This window comes from Parus major, chromosome Z (assembly GCF_001522545.3).
Source record: "Parus major isolate Abel chromosome Z, Parus_major1.1, whole genome shotgun sequence".
Classification (NCBI taxonomy): domain Eukaryota; kingdom Metazoa; phylum Chordata; class Aves; order Passeriformes; family Paridae; genus Parus; species Parus major.
The window spans coordinates 57,478,177-57,493,358 of NC_031799.1; the positions used below are offsets into that span (position 1 = coordinate 57,478,177).

General features: G+C 39.2%; 1 protein-coding gene and 1 long non-coding RNA gene across 2 annotated transcripts in view; one reads left to right on the forward strand and one right to left on the reverse strand.

Annotated features, from left to right (window-relative positions):
* Positions 1-3,183: 3,183 nt before the first annotated feature.
* On the forward strand, positions 3,184-3,608 carry LOC107216434. The gene is made up of 2 exons (XR_001525531.2): positions 3,184-3,357; positions 3,465-3,608. It is a non-coding gene; the product is annotated as an uncharacterized LOC107216434 (long non-coding RNA).
* Positions 3,609-14,333: 10,725 nt separating this feature from the next.
* The window catches only part of LOC107216433 (3'-5' RNA helicase YTHDC2-like), a 31,882-nt gene continuing 31,033 nt past the window's right edge, over positions 14,334-15,182 (reverse strand). The window contains exon 30 of the mRNA XM_015653590.2: positions 14,334-15,114. The gene's annotated coding sequence lies outside the window, so the exon portion shown is untranslated. The remainder of the gene's footprint in view (positions 15,115-15,182) is intronic.

Here is a 15,182-nt window from a genome sequence, read left to right on the forward strand (position 1 = left end):
TTTCCTACAGAAAATGTATCTTATATTTTAAAAAATATTTTCTGGCACCCCTGTGGAATTTTTCTGGCTTCTTTCATAATTCAGTTCTGTCACTCACATTTATTATGACTTCCACCTCCTGAGGTTTCACAAGAGGAAATGCCAATCCTGCTGCAGACATACATAAATAATCACTTTGTTGGAATCAGCCTCAAAGAGCCAAGCATCAGGAAAAGCAGTCTGATGTCCTGACATTCTCTTCTCACCATGGCAGTTTCCCTGTTTATAAATTCTTCTCGGGGAGGGGAACAGAGAGTTGCTGGAGGCTGTCCTCTCACCTTGCAAATTTGCCCTGGTGGTATCACATAGGGCTGGAAGTCCCAATGAAGCTGAAAGATTATGTTTTGGGTAGGTATTTATGTATCACAAAGGCACCCACCTGCATTGAGAAAATTTAAAACTCTCCAATTACTAAACAGGAAAACTGTGAAAACCTGAAAAGCTTTTCAGGTTAAAAAGAAAGCTGGTAGCCACAAGCCTACCATCTTCACTGTTAAAAACCTTGCATAAATATTCCCCTGTGAATTCCTGCAGCAGACAGGTGCTTCACCTTCTCTTTCTCTCCAGCACATTTCCCTGTCCCAGCCTTTTCCTTTTCCTGCCCTTTTCTGTGTATTTTCTTCCATGAAAAACTGACATTTGGGTCAGTCCTGCCAAGGTAGGGAAATGCCAGTAATCTAGTATCTATAGAGTCCCTAAGAAATCACAAGCATATTTCAGGAGCCACTTTATAGCTCCCATCCTGTTGCACTAATTGTAGTTCCACAGCTACAACAACAAGACAAACTCTGTTGTCTTTTTGTCCCTTCAGGTTCCCTTGAGAAGGTGGTGAAAATGTGTCCCATATCTTGGCGCATACACACAGAGGAAAACAAATCCTTCATTTTCTGTCTCCTCATAACAGCAAAACCACTGAAGTCTGTTGTGGGCACACAGCTTTGTGGATTCCTCCTTAATGCAATTTAGATTGGAGATAGAGGGAAACACACATCTGGGAACCTTCAGATAACTAATAGTTAGCAGGGAAGTAAGGGAAGAAATTTATGCCAATAAAATGAGAAGGTCAAAAGCTGACACCGTACTTTGAATACTAAACAGACTAGTACTGCCTGGATATGTTCAATTACACTTCCATATTTTTACTGCACCTTGATTACAAATTTTGCTTTTAAGTCACAAGGTTAAAGCATTGGACACAAAGGAAATGTGACCCCGCTTTGGTAACAGTAATAACCGATAAACAGCAAGTGAAGCAGAGTACACACCACTGATAGCTTACAACCCATTGAGACAGAGTTTTTGAGACTCCCAAACCTCACTAACAGTTACTAAATATAACAAAAGAAGATAGATTTTATTTGGTACCCATACCAAACACTGTGACACAATTTACTGCAATTGTTTATTTTGTTGGCTATATGTAAATAGTAGAACACAGAAATAATGAATGTTTTGGAAATTAATTGAAGCAGAACAAAAACAAAATCTGCTAGCTTCATTTACAAGAGCCAAGAGGGAGAGATTTAGCAACACTGCTACTTTAACATTGCTAATTCATAAAGGTTGCTCTGGATTATTTAATCTATTTTGCAAGACAGTAAAGTAATCCAGGCCCTGATCAATTTTTTTTTTTTGCGAGCAACACTGCTATACAAGACATCATTCTGCAAGAACAGCTTCTTATAAGAAGCCACTATTCCACTTCCACTATTGTTTAGTCTGGAACAAACTGGCCAGCCTCACAGAGGTAAAAGCACTAGATGGAAGAGATACTGACCTTTATGGTCAATACAGGTTTGATCACTACAGTATCACAGGCACCACCACAAACTGCAAAACATCACCTTCAGAGAAGCAATTCAGTGTGGAAAGAAACCTCACATCAATGCCCTGATAGTGTCAGAAAACAAAAGCTCTACTGTCTTACATGGCATAGCTTCAGAAGGCAAGGTAACAGCAATTTTTCAATTTGATATCAATATACACAAATTACTTGAGTGCTTCTCTCTGTTCCAGACCTTCAAAAAAAACTTATTTTATAGTAAGTAGAGATTCTGGATATTTCAGGGGAAAATAAACCTCACTGCTCCAGATTTATTTGCATTTTTCTCCACAACACTTGTTGCTATGCAGATAGGACATAGGTCTCTTGACAAAAAGCCCTTCACTGTCACCTACCTTAACCCTTAGCTACTGGCCAAGGGGTAATACAGAGGTTACACTCACAGCTGAAGAAATCAAAATTAGAAGTCTTCTTCCTCAATGAAATGAGGGTGAAAATGTGAGATACACTCCATGATCTAACCAATACCACATTCTGCTCATGAAATATTTTATTAATGAGCTGGGTGTAATGTTTCTTTTGTCTCCACATGGTAAATACATGCAGCCTAAGGGGGACCATCTCTGCCAATGGGCAATCAAGGACTCCTCAAAATATCCTATGACTCATAGTATTACATCATTCCACTGTGAAAATGCCCACCCTGGGGGAGGTACTGAACATTCCTGCCTGTATATAATCTGTGGCTCAGGACACCACCACCACCATTGGACATCTGGAGGGTGACCAGACTTTCCACAGGACCATGTCTTTTGAAGAGACTGCAATTGACTCGGTGATTCTCGAGTGTGGCCTGGCTAGCTCCGTGATGATGTTTCTCTTCACTCGAGTTTCGAGCCAGCATATGTTTGTGGGGTTCACTGATTTCCTTCAAGAACCCAAGTCTATAGAGCGAGTAAAGAAATCAGGGGGGGGACTCTTTCTCTGGTTTGCATTCCACAGTTTATTTCTGTGAAGGGGAATCCAAGAGACGAGAGACAAAGGATTTGGGGTCTGGGGGGTTTCTTTTAACAGGGTTTCTCGGAGGGAGGGAACATCAGAGAAAGAACTAATTATTTTCTCAGTTAGTACATCTTACAAACTTTCTACAAATCAAGGTTACACACACCAAGATAAGAAATAACAGACACCAACTTCTTCAAATGCCCACAAAGATGTAGGAGTATTCTCCACAGAGGGGCAGAGGGGGAGAGAGGGGGGGCTTGGTTTCCTGGCAACACAGGGGGGAAAGAAACGGAAGAGAAGGTAAGCATGCCCTCCCAGCTTCCATAGCTCAGAGGCATTCTGGGACAGGAAAATAGTTACAAACTTCCGTGTTGGAAAGAAGGGTTCTCTTCTCCCAACTCCGTGTTTTCCTGGGCTAAAGAAACTTCAAGCAGCTGGAAATGCCAGCAGGGTCTTCTCTTTACTCTAACCGGCCTCTCGCCGTGGAGCCGAGGAGAGAAACTTCGGTAACCACGGTAACTTGACACCAGGTAAACAGTTAGGGGAAAGAAAAACTGGGGGGTAGAAATCACAACTAAAAGATAGGAAAAAATACATTTCAGGCTATCAATTACAACATGCAATCATCTCTCAACAGCACTGCAACCACGTTTCAGTCGGACTGAGACACCACACTGACTAACGGGGGCCAGGTTGTACCCTGCAGTTTCCAATCAGTTTTCTGTATTCATTGCACTTATTGTAATCTTTCTATTAAATTGTAACTTCAGCTTAAAATCTCTGGCAAGGTATTTGTGTGGGCTTAACTTCTCCTGCTGGCTGACATTCAAACCAGCACAGTTTATTAAAAAAAAAAAAAAAAAAATACTTATAAACCACTACCTCATTACAGCTGAGAGACCTTAACTCTTCTCCCTTTGTTTTTGCTATATATCCAGATGGCCATAATACTTACAACTGCTCTGTTAATTACCTTGATTAGCTGTGCAAAACACAGTGGACAACAGTTAGTTTTTGACGAGCAGAACTCTTTCTTTACCCTTCTATCATAAGTTCAAAGTTCTAAAGTATCAAAGGACAGAGAGCTACCACCATCTGATCGCAATTACGCAAAAAGGCATGAAATTAAGAGGTATATCCAAAGATATACTAAAGAGGAACCCAAAGACAGTGTCCCTCTCAAATGCAAAATCTGTCCACTGTAACCTGTAGTATAAGGTTTCTGTTCCAAATCAGCAGAGTCTACACTATCCCCTCACTTTATTTATGGATTTTGACAAGTTAAAGGACGTGATGCTGATTTCAGTCTTCTGCTGCAGGCAGAGAGCTCTGCTGTCGGCACAGGTTTGCCTTGTACAACCAGGTATTTCAGAACTACCCTGCACACACAGGCTCCCCACAACGGCTTTGATGAGGTTTGGTTTGGCATTACCTGAATGGCTTAACTGCACAGACATCTCGAGGGATCTTCATGATGAAAATCTTCCAAATGAGAAAAACTAAGAAAAATAACTGTTATGCTAATCCCACTATTCACACTGTAGGAGAAAAAGCACTTTATGACTGATTTTTGGCAGTAATTTTACCCAGTATTGCCTGAAAATACTGAAGCAAAAGCAGTTACCTACGCACAGCCCTGGGATTAGAGTGCTATTGATGGCTGTTTCCAGTTCCAGAAGTTAACTGAATGCCCAAAATCTCTTCTCACTCAAAAGCAGGATCAGTTAAATGTTGAAAGAATGGATGCCATTCTGAATGCATCACCAACAGAGATAACAGGCTTCAGCATTTTATTACTTTGCAATATTACCCAAAATATATTGCTATTACTGAGATCTACCATGGTTGCATACAAGAGAAGCAAAGTTACTTTACTGAGGTTACAAGCAGGACCCTCAAAGCTTAAATTCTGGCTTTTTCCTAAGGCTTCACAATAAAAGAAAATGTGTGACATAATTAAATATATTAAAAATTGGCTTTTTGTCAGGGGTAAACAAAATTAACCTAAAAGATTATTATGATTAAGATGATGTGCATTTTTTCCAGATGTGGAGTCTGCAGAGTTCCTAAGTAGCAGCATTAAAAATCTGTAAAATTCAAGCATTGTTACAGTATTGAGACATTTACAGAAAAAACACAATTTTTGAAATATAAACATGAATCTTGTTTTCTCAACCAAATCCTAATATTAAATATGGAAAGCATAGCTGAAAACCTATTTTTTTTAGAAAGTATAACAGATTTTCCTTAAGAATGAGGACATTTCAAAGGTTATTAGCTTTACAAATGACTGAATGCCAGCAGCCTGTGGATTGAAGAATGTTTAATTGCAAGGGGAATGTGCTAGAATGTTTGCCTTCACTTTCTCATTAAGTATTTCTGGTTAAATGAAAAAATGTGCTGGATAACCACAGACTCCTGCTAAATGCTCCTCTCACCAGCAGTGCTAAGGAGTCATCCTCTGGACATGATAAACCCAGGTAAGCTGATGGACAAGCTTCCTCCTATCTTGTTGGATACAACTTTGTAGGCTCTAAAATGAGACCATGAAATTAAAAATATGTCTAATAAACACAGGCATCTTTATAGTAATCTTTTAATTTAATTCCACAGCATCCTGTTGGTTGCCCAGCAGTTTCTTAAGATTTCAGTATTACAGAGTTGGGATAGAGTTGCCTTTCTAACAGCACTCTTGTCTTCAAGATATGATCAGTAATAGAATCTTGGTATTTTCCACTCTGGAAAAATCTTCCTTTTGCAACATAATTAGACATGGCATAAAACAAACAAAAGCTTTCAGATGGGGAAGTAAGAGCTGTGGAACTGGGCACAGGGTGCATGTTTTCTGCTTTGAAAAAGCAAGCTATCATAGTGTACTTTTATTTTTGCGTAGAAGCCATCTCCATATCAGGGGGTGCCATCCTTACCTACAGCAATGCTGGAACAGTCACCACATTACAAATGGATGCACGTAGAACTTATTAATCAGACGAAAATTTTAAGTCACTAACGTCTCTCTTATTTTTTATGTGTTGCCAGTAAGTAAGCAAGAAGCTCCTCTAAAAGGCAGATAAAGTTAATGAACCCCCACAGGACAAATACAGCTTACACAGCAAGTCTGCTTATGCTGACACAGCTTGTTACTGCTGCCACAAATGAAATAAACTGTATTGACTTGTTTGTCAGAATGAGTTGCATTTGCACAAGACACTTACTCTGCTGGTATAAATCATGCTGATTATTTTATTTTTTACCCCACAAGACTCATAGACATCACTAGACTTGGAAAGTTTTTTGCACCTACTTGTCTCAATGCCTTTCCCTCTCCTTCTCTGTTTGCATTTCATAACTGACTGTGTTGTTTGTGAGATTGGTGGGTAGCTGTAAGTTCTTTAAATATTTGTTGTTTACTGCCCCTAAAAATGTTATCTTAGAAAGCATTTTTTAGGGCAGAGGCAAGAGAGAAAAATTATATTTTTATTTTTATTTTTATTTAATGAGACCTAAGAAACTAGTTTTGGAATGCAATAGGCAGGAATAGGATCTGGGTGGAAAATTTTGATTCACCACTTCACACATGCACAATTCTTAAAAGGCATCTAGGAACTCTGAAACAGGTTGCTGTAGACTCAGGAGACTATTTCTTTCCCCTTGTGCTATCCAGTCCAAAATACAGTGCTCATAGATTAAAATTCTTGATAACCCACAGGAGCAAGGACAACTATCCAGAAGACTCTTGTATTATTTCATAGCTTCCAGTGTGTATCTGCTCCTTCTTAATCTACATTAAGGAGATTGCAAAGACAAATAACTTTGCAAAGTAGGAATGGTAGCCACTCTGAAGAAAGTATTTGTATTTGCTGGAAAAGGAGAGTCATGCTACAGAGAAGCACATATCAAAAGGCAGATAGGACTGAATTCACTTATTTTAGCATACAGGTGCTCTATTTTCCTGCAAGTTTCATAACATAAACTGCAAGCAGCCACTGCCAGACAGAAAATAACTAAATACGTCTTTTCAGCTTCTTTTTAATACAGAGGTAAAGACCAAGACTTCTGTTATACTTTGGAAAGGCAAATTCTACCTATCTGGTCAAAATTTTGGGAGATAAGAAATTAGGTGCTCCAGAAAAAAACTGAAGAAGTTTTACCATCTGTTTCAAAATTATGAAAGGATGATTATTCTGAAAGTTTAATTACCCTGCACACTATTGCCTGTGGCATAACCAACAATCATCCTGTTATTTAAGGGAGGACCATCCCGGTTTTAAGGAGCACTTTTGTACCTCCTTATCGATTAGGAAAACATAAAACAAAGCAAATACATTTATGAAAGCAGAAATGTCTTAGAAATACACATTAACCTCAGCACCTTATTTACTCCCTTCTGCATATCAATTCCAGGCATATTTTTAAAATTAAGATTTGAAAGTGCAGTATCAGGTGCCACCAACCTTCCCAAGATCTTTACAGCAGTAGTGTAAACTGCCTGGTGATGGAAGATGCAATTATTCATGTCCAAGGCCATTTCTCAAATTAAGGTTCGTAAAAATAGTTTGTCAATTTGAAATAAGTCAACCAGAAAAGAGGTGCCTTTTTCCCATTGTACTTAAAAATTTCGCAAAACTGTAAAGACAAAACTACAATAACTAAATAATTGTAATATCTACATTTTCTGGCCTTTGTCATCCTTTAGTCATTAACCTGAAATGCTCACATTTTAAGCTTTTTTTTGGCAGAACATCACCACCTAGCGATCATGTGTGTTTACAGGAGTTTCCAGAAAGCTGATTAGAACATGAAAACAAAAGGCTGATGGGAAGAAAAAAAGAAAATTTAAGTGAGGAAAAATCTTTTTTTGTTATTTACATTGGAAACACTTCGAAAGGAAGATTAAATAGGACATTCTAAAGTAATTCAAGAAGATTTTTAGAGACTGATTAATTGATTAAGAATTAAGTAACAATATTATTTGGGTAAGAAAATTTAGTCTTTTAGCCCCTATTATCTCAGATCAATTTATTTTATTAATAGCAGATAAAATTAGAATTAAATTTACATGTAAAATATTAAGAAAGAGGCAATTCAGATGTTTTCAGGAAACCCTCCAAGCACTGAGAACTATTAAGTGGAAATATCATCTTGATTACATATTATATCCTAGAACTAGGCTGGTACAGATCATAGAATTAAACCCCATATTTACCAGCTTCATATATAGTCTAATGGATACATTTCTTTGGAATTTTTTTTTGGCTCTGATCTAACAATCAAGATGGAGGTGTTAATTATGGATAAGCTTCTCCCAAACCAATCACTTCTTATTGCAATCGCTATTGAAGTGTTTCTGTGAGACCATACCACCACTGCAGTTATACTCTGTTCACCTTTGGAGTAATTTTATAAGGCAGAAATACAGAAAAAAAACTAACTCAGAATATACTTTCTAAATATTAAAAACAAAAAGAAGGAAACATCCCAAACTTTTGAAGATGTGTTCAGAGACTTGTAAAATTAAATGTCATTGCTATGTTGAACTGAACGTAAATAAAAGATAACACACATTTAAAAGCAAGCTACATTGAGCTGCTCCCTAAAATGTTTCTCAAAAGTGGACATACATGGTGTTTTCAGCTTGTTCAAACAATAAAGACAGCTATAACTAACACTGAGGAGCCACACAAATCTGTGCCAAAAGAAAGAAAGTATTGACACAACAAAACTACCTTGCAGTCAGTTTAACCAGGGAAGAATCACCTCAACAAAATGGTCTCTTTTCAGGAGGTTCATTTCAGCATATTCAGAAATTCTTTGCCTCTTTAAATGCTTGCTAAAGCTTATTCTCCCATATCCTTCTGCACAGAAGTACATTGGAAGGATCATATTTTTGTCTTTCCTGCCAAAAAAGTTCAGTTCCAGGCCCCATTCTGGAGTTTTGTCAATCATATTTCCTATGGCTGAAAGGGAGAATCTCAAGCAGGAGATGTAGGAAGATTACAGAGCCCATGACCTGCTCTAAGCAGGATGTGACAAAGAACTTTCCAAATGGGAAGACAAGACACACCAAGTGCAGGTGGAAAGGGACAGAGATCAAAGCTCCTGCACAAGAGGGGCTCACCACTTATGAGGCATGGGCCTTTGGCCAGGTGCCTAGGTAGGCCTTACGCTGCCAGAGGGAAGCCCATGGCCCCAGCAGGGCTCAGGCTCTTGACAGCCAACATCCCTCCCACATCAGGCAGGTTCTCCAGGCTCTGAGCAGGCTGTGCCTGTGTTGGGGGACGGCCTGAGGATTAGTGGCCCTTGTGCTGGCTGGCCCTGAGCCTGCTCAGCATCCCACAGGAGCAACACAAGTGGAGAATCCCAGAAGACTAGAGGCCAGTGTATGTGTCTTAAACACCAATAGCCAGATGGCTGTGGAGTCAGCCAAGGACTGCTGGTAAAAATACACGAGAGCTGTTGGGAGGAAGCCAGCACTGCTTGTAATAACCAGACATGAGAAAGAACAAGTAGTGACTGGAGAAGGGGGCCATGTGGAGGTAGGACAGCACTCCTCCGGGACAAATATCCTTGTTCTAGTTGCTGAGGTCAACACAACACAGTACAGCAAAAGGGCAGGAATGAAGCCAAAAAGTGAGCATGGACTGTAGAGCAGAGTCAAGACCATGCAAGAGCCACAAAGCCTGTGACCCATTTCCAGAAAAGTCTGAAACGACAGACCATGCATGACAACAAATTGGCATAGGAAGCAAGACACCTTTCTTCAGGTCAGGGAAACCCACCCATAAAAGGATGTCCCTGAATCCTGAGCAGTGCTCCCAGGACCATGGACATCTAATCATCTGCATCAACAATGGAACCAGGACTGACATCCCTGCATCATCTGCATCAATGTTTGAACCATGAATGACATTCCTTCAGCTGGATCAATGATGGAACGAGGAATGACATCCCATCATCTGAATTGATGCTGGAACCAGGACTGCTGGTATCTTTTTTTCGCCCTTTTTCTTTCTCTCCCCCTCCCTCTCTTTAATAAGGCACCTCTTTTCTCCCTTCTCTTTCACCATATCCCTTCCTCCCAAACCCTCTGCAATGTATATATAGGGTAGGCTAGAGACTAACAGCAATTTCCATGCCAAGCATGTAATTTAGAACCAGGGCTAGTCATCTCCTGTTCTCTTTTTTCTTTTTCTCTTTCCCTCCCTCTGTTTAATGAATCTGTTTTTCTCCCTTCCCTTTCACCCTGGCCTTTCTCCCAAACCCCCACCCTTGTGTATAGGGTAGGATGCAGACTAATATGGCAATTTCCATGCCAACTGTGTAAGTTACTAAAAAACTTGGTGAGATTTTGCAGACCCTATGACTTTTGTTGCCCCTTTTTATCACAAGCATTTACAAGACTTGGAAGCTTCCTTCCCCTTAAGGGGGAATTGACAAGGGGGTGGTTTTGCCATGGACACACTAATACAAGTTTTGTAAACAAGTTTTCCTCCTCTTATTTCTGGCAATCTCCTGAAGCAGTCCTGCAGAAGAGGAACACAGAGGTGCCAATGGAGGAGAATGTGACCCCTAACTGTTGGGGCAACCATGGTGAGCAGGGCACAGGCACAGGTTCTCAGAGCTTGAAGGCTGCACTGCACCGCACCTCATCCCATGACACATACAGAGTGTACATGGCCTGTATTCCTGTACGAGTCTCCTGTGTGGTCTCCACTGGGATCCAGAGGCCCAGCCAGCAGTCAGCAGCCACACTGGACCAGGGACACAGTATGCCCATGGCAGCTCCCTTGGGCAAGCAGGACCCAGAACTGCTACTGCCCCACATGGAGAAGAACATCTGCCAGGCCCTGAGAAGAATGGGAATGATCTGAGTGTCACCTTCCAGACAAAGCCTTCACACATGCTGAAGACCAGCAGGCTGGTAGGCCACCATGCATCCCAGGAGACCTATATCAAATGCAGGAGCTATATCACAGAAAAATATCCCTCACAAGAAACTACCAGGATTGAATTATTTGGACTAGCTCCCAGACATTACTCCCCAGTTGCATCTGGCATATGCACCCTTTTCAACACCTGATACAATCCCAAAGAACTTTTAGCAGATATTCTCTAGGCTTTCACCACAGTTCTCCAGGTCTATTTGTTTTGCCTGCCACAATAGGCCACTTCTCACATTACACTTCATTTAGGCCTTGGATCACCACCAAAGGGTAGACAGCTGATTTTTTCCTCTAATTTAACATGCTCAGAAGCAGTGCATCAGCCAAATTCACCCCTTCTGTATTCAGTACTAATTTCCTGCAATCCAGCCAAACAGAGTATAAAATCCCACCTGCAGCAGGATTCACAGACTTCAGGTCAGTAAAGGAAAGACAGAGACATCTATTTTAATGAACAGAAGCAGGCACCACTGCAAAACTCAGCATCTCTCCAGCCTGGATCTGGATCTTAGCTCCATGCTGTACTTATCCTCACCTGAAATCAAAGCAAGGTCCTTATGATCTTCCAGATGCAGAGATACAATTTTGTTCTACGTCTGTTACTCAACACATTCTCTCCACCAGTAGAAGTGAAGAAAATCCAAACTTTTATGGTTCTCCTAAACAGTCAATAGATACATCCCAGTTGCCCCACAGGCACTGGGAATGCTCTAGGAGATTGCAGAACAACTTCAGAGCCACTTCAGGCAAGATCAATACAAAAGCTTTATCTATTGTTTCCTTTCATAATGCTTCAAAAAGATTATTTGACAGCATGAAGACAATAAAAAAAGAAAAAAAGCTGAAGGATAGAAAAAGGCATCAAGAAGTCCACAAAATCCAGTTTATGCCAAGTAAGAGTACCTTGTGCAATGGGAATACTGAGAAGCTGAACATTTAGAAAAGATTTTTCTCCCTCCCCTTTCATAAGTCTCAGACCTAGGGAGAAAAAGACATGTTCCAGCTTCTTCTCTTACAAATAAATAAGTTTACCTCTTAGGATCCTTGTAATTAGGATCCCTCCAAATGCCATACTAATGAACAGCAATGACCACTTTGATCATGTGGAAAGGGTAGCAGTCAGAGAGGACATGACTAGCACCTTGGTTTTTCACAACCTAACAATGTTCAACTTATGCTCAGTATCCTGGTTTAGTGTAGAAAGCCATTCGTAGTAAGTATACCAATTTCTTCCTCCAATTTCAATAGCAGAGTTGATGCAGCAAAATAATAGGGAAAAGAGTTACCACATTTGGCCACCATTTCAGCATCAGGACCCTCTTCACCATATTTCTGCTATGAGATCCAGATAAAAACCACAAGTTATCTGAGATAAGGAAGATATGGTGACAAATCATAGTAACCTTCATACAATGATAGTTAACAGCACAGCCATATTCAAAATAAATGCCAAAAAACTTTCCCCATATAATTAAGCTGCTATTTCTCTCCCATCCCAATTCAGGGAATGAGATGGCTTGCTAGTGACATGACATGCTAGTCAGAAACACCTCCCCTTTATCCCAATACCTAGCATGGCTTTTCTTAATTACTGTTCTGCAGTAATTAACCATTTTGTGGCTATCCCTAATGACGTGGATCATTATTCAACTTCCCTTTTAAAAAGAGGAAATCTTTGGATAGCCAAATTGCTTCTGCTGTCAGAGATGACGGGTAAGGGCTGGTGTCATATTGAATACTCATCAAAGACCCAAAGTGATTGTGTGACCAGGGAAGCAGCCAAACAAGTGATGGAGGTCAAGGCTTATGAGCCTTCAGAAGCTATGTGGTAAGAAGACAAATCAGAAGTCTTCAAAGCAGATGTTCAGTTGTCACTTCCCTTCATCATGATATAGCAATTGTCTTCACCTGCAGAGAAAGGCTTAAATACTAGAACGTGTCTATGTTGTGAACACATCCATGCCAGAAGTCTAGCAACACAGAAAGGCTGAACCCTTTCTGAGCTTTCAGTATCGATGGGAACCATTCTACAGATGAAAAACAGTACTTACAATAATTCCACAAAATGCACAACCATCACATGTCCTCTATGGCTCACATTAAACATAGTTCAAGTGTGAAACAAAACAGTGAAGAAGTTACGAGTCCTGGCAAAACTATAGCAATCTATCTTCATTTGTGCAGAAAGGTCAGAAATATTTCTTATGATAAATATCAGAAAATGGGTTTGATTTCCTGATTATCTTTTTCAATAAATTAATCACAAATATCTTCCCCAATCTTACTTATGCTAAAAACTAATTAAATATTTGTATAGTTGGTACTTATTGGGATTTGAGAGCAGAATAGCAGGTCAGGTACCTAGATATGCCAATTTTTTTTTTTCCTACAGACATTTAGTACCCATCAAATTAATTATTTTCTTGTTTTTCAGCCTGCTATGTCAGCATTTTCTACTAAAGTAAATGTGTTATTTTTATTTTCTTGATCTGGTGGCTCTTTTGTTCATTTTTTGTTCTCATTAGTGTTCTCATTTTGTTCTCAATTCTCCCCATTTTCACTTCCAGCATCCTCAACAACTAATTCTCACTTAATGATTAAGAGAAAGTGGCTATTTTGTTACACTTGCCAGTGTTATGGTAAGCACTGGAATCAAAGGACTTTCCAACCTAAACAACTCGATCCATGATTCTGTAAAAAACAGACAAAACACATTCCCACTTAAGTGCCAGTTTTCCTACATCTGATTTTGAGAGAATGGTTGCAGTGCAGATAAAAACTAACTTTGACTTTGCATTTGTCTCCTGTCTTAGCCAGAACATGGATTTGAGCACAAGCTGCCACATACAGGTTTTCTTGGAGAGGCCTGTTTATGGAAATGATTGCATCTTGATTGGCAGAGAGAAGTAGCCACATGCCAAAAATCTGACTGTTTTCCTAGTGCAGAGTTCTTGCATGTTATCTTGACTATTTTTACATAAATTGACTGCTAAACTAGTAATAAATGTCTCCCATAAAAAAAAGATGGATTTGAGAGAACACTACTTAGTGCAAATCAGTCTTCATTAAAGATGAAAATATATATATTCACATTTTTTAAAAAAAAAAAAGTTGTTTGTTTGCTTGTTTAATGCCTAAAGATCCTTTTTCTTTTAAAACTTTTGATACCGTTTTTGTCTCCTTCTCTTTCACAGCCATTCATATCCTTGGCAGTCTTTTTATTGACTGGACCAGGTCCTGCAGTAGCCTGTTTCAGGTCTAACTTAAGTTTCTAATGATGCTGCACCAGAGTTAACAAATACATGGAGTAGCCTGAAGTAAAAGAACATTATAAGAACACATGAGAAACTAAGCAGAAGCTCAGAAGCAGAAAAAGCTGTCTGTTTAACCTAAGAATAAGCAACATTGCTGGCAGTGAGCAGACTGAATTTGTGACAGCCTCACATTTACTACATTAGTGACTAAGGAAAACCCAAATAATCCAAAACAACAATAGTACAGAAGAACTTGAAAGACGAGGTATAGAAAGAAGAATTGAAGACTACATTGAAAGATGAAGCAAGTTGTACTGGTAATTATTTTTTATTTTTTAGAAAAGACGTAGAAATCTTATAACAATGCTCAAGTTAGTGAACTACTAGAATTCCATTTGGCCACAGGCCTCTTTCTGAAAGACTGTTTCAGCTTGTCAAAGTGTGAATATTTTTAACGGCAGAAAAAAAAATTGAAACTGGAAATACCACTGGACCAATCCACACTCAAAAAAGTCTCATGCTTCTTTCCCTTCTGTATTTAAACTAGAATTCAAAAACTAGCATTCTCCAGCTATCTAATTGTTTGTATGAAATATATTCTTCTCCCTTGTACTGTGCATACAGAGGTTCACCAAACAATTACAGAATTCCCAATATATTTAGAGACATCTCAATTTATTTATTTTACTCAAACTGCAAGAATTATTAACATTGAACTGGTTTTTTTCATACATTTACTGGATTAAGAACGTAAACTGTCTGTTGTGCTATTTTAAACCCACAAAAACTTATATGTGGTGCACTGCTTTAAACTTAGTTTTGAACTTTACCACACTTTCAAGTATCTGCACACTACTGTAGAAAAAATAATTCAGTCAAAAACAAGATTGGTGGATAACCTTATTGACATTTTTTACAACAAGGAAACATTGAAACAAACATAATTCCTTCTTTATTCTTCCACTGCTAGCTGCACATTATGACTAAGAGCTTCAGCAGTTAGTTTGTTGTACCACCTTCTACCTTTATCTTGGTATTGTAGACATGCTGCTGATTCTAGTGGTTAGAGCTGATGTTTCAACAGTGTCAGCTAAAAAAAATCAAAAGGAAGAAAATATTTAGTCCTCTGTGTACCAGCTCTTCCACAAGCTACAAATG